This window comes from Bos javanicus, chromosome 7 (assembly GCF_032452875.1).
Source record: "Bos javanicus breed banteng chromosome 7, ARS-OSU_banteng_1.0, whole genome shotgun sequence".
NCBI lineage: Eukaryota > Metazoa > Chordata > Mammalia > Artiodactyla > Bovidae > Bos > Bos javanicus.
The window spans coordinates 21,896,215-21,898,246 of NC_083874.1; the positions used below are offsets into that span (position 1 = coordinate 21,896,215).

At 41.8% G+C, this 2,032-nt stretch overlaps 1 non-coding gene across 1 annotated transcript; it reads left to right on the forward strand.

The window, feature by feature from the left end:
• Positions 1-767: 767 nt before the first annotated feature.
• TRNAY-AUA (transfer RNA tyrosine (anticodon AUA)) lies at positions 768-839 on the forward strand. Its single transcript has one exon. It is a non-coding gene; the product is annotated as a tRNA-Tyr (tRNA).
• Positions 840-2,032: the final 1,193 nt, after the last annotated feature.

A 2,032-nucleotide genomic window follows, 5' to 3' on the forward strand; every position in this document is an offset into this window, starting at 1 on the left:
CAGGGAAGCCTGGCGTGCTGCAGTCCATGGGGTCGCAAAGAGTCAGACAACAGCAGCAACACATGGTAGTATGTAGAAGAGTGGTAATCACTCAGCAAGTGCCAGCTACTAGTATTAAAAGGTTAGAGAGGGAGAAGTAGACCAAAGGCGGAATTTAGGCCAACAGCAACATAAAAACAGACACTTTTTATGTTTATGAAACAAATAATGACTGTAGTTTTCTTTATTGAAATGACGGCTGTGTGCCAGTCACATTAAATCTGTTATTTAATCCTCATTACACTAACCACGTGCAGAGTGAAAAACAGAACTTAGAAAGGTAAATTATCTTGTCCAAAACATCATAGCTAGTAAATGGATAAACTCTCTTACTCCATAGTTACCACAGGATATACCTATATTGTATTTCTTCTTTGAGGTAAATTTTATAAATATCATAGACTCTCTTTGAAACTTAGAGGTGCCCTTAAAAATCATGATATCTAGTTATATCTTTTGTTGATGAAGAAATTTGTCCTTTGAAAAGTGAATAATTGATCTGTGTTTCCTGAGTCTGAATGTTCAACTTTCTTATTATGTACTCACATATGTTTTTGCTTATTTTCCCAGTGAAATCTGAAACTTTCCAGGACATGCTCCCCTTCTTTTGACCTTGAGGACCAAATTTAAATAAAAACAGCAGAGTAATCTGTGAAGTCTAGAATTATGCCTTGCCTGTTCTAGCATATTTTTCTTACTGAGCTATACCATTTCTGAATGTCTGGACTTCCCTGGTGGCTCAGATGGTAAAGCATCTGCCTATAATGCGGGAGACCCGGGTTCAATCCCTGGTTTGGGAAGAGCTCCTAGAGAAGGAAATGGCAACCCACTCCAGTATTCTTGCCTGGAAAATCCCATGGAGGATGGGGGAGCCTGGTAGCCTACAGTCCATGGAGTTGCAAAGTCAGACACGACTGAGCAACTTCACTTTCACCATTTCTGAAGACTATAGATTTTACCAGCTAACGGATTGGACTTGGCTTTTTAATGAATTGTGTGCTCAGCTTTGATCATTTTGTTTCTAGAGTGAACTGTTTAGTTTCGAGTGTCGTAGCATGCTTCACTTTAGGTTCCCAGCAACCAGCTCATATTGATCATCCTGGCGTTAAAAAACTGCTTGACCTACATTTGGTTACTTCCCAACTGGTTGCTCCCCTCTAGTGCTTGGTTTCCTGAAGAGCATATAATCAGACAGTTTCCTTTAAGCTTTCACAGTATAAGTCAGTTACTATGGCTTGTGTTGTGTGTGTTTGCATATGTGCATTCATTTGAATTAATCTCCTCACATTAGTCAGTCTTTTTTCTAACTGTAGTGGTCCAATTATTTTTTTTTTTTTTCTTTTTTTGGTGGGACAAGGCAGCGTGCCCATCCTGCGCTCCAGAGCTGGGAACAAGATTGTTTTTAAAAGGAGAGGCCCATTCCAGGACCTGCTCCCTTACCTTATCCACTAGGATGAAAAGAAGCCTGGTCCAATTAATGTTACTGCCTGCCTTACAGATGCTGGCTTCTGGAATCTTGAAACTCCAAATGTCTGTGCTAGTGATGGCCTCGTTTGGTTTTCTGCGCTACACATGGGCTGAGATCTTCACATCTGCTGGTATGCACCAGGGAAGGTTGTATTCTATGCAAATGAGTCTTAGTTCCCAGCATCAGGTTGGCCGACTTATTCTCTATCAGGGTGGAAAAGTCTCATCCACGTGTTTTTACCTGTGACTAGGGGACAGTGAGAAAGGAATTTCCAGAAATTAATACTTTTTGTTTTAGAGGCCATTAAGGAACTGACCTGGAGAAGGAAATGGCAACCCACTCCAGTACTCTTGCCTGGAAAATCCCATGGATGGAGGAGCCTGGTACGCTGCAGTCCATGGGGTCGATAAGAGTTGGACATGACTGAGCGACTTCACTTTCACTTTTCACCTTCATGCATCGGAGAAAGAAATGGCAACCCACTCCAGTGTTCTTGCCTGGAGAATCCCAGGGATGGGGGAGCCT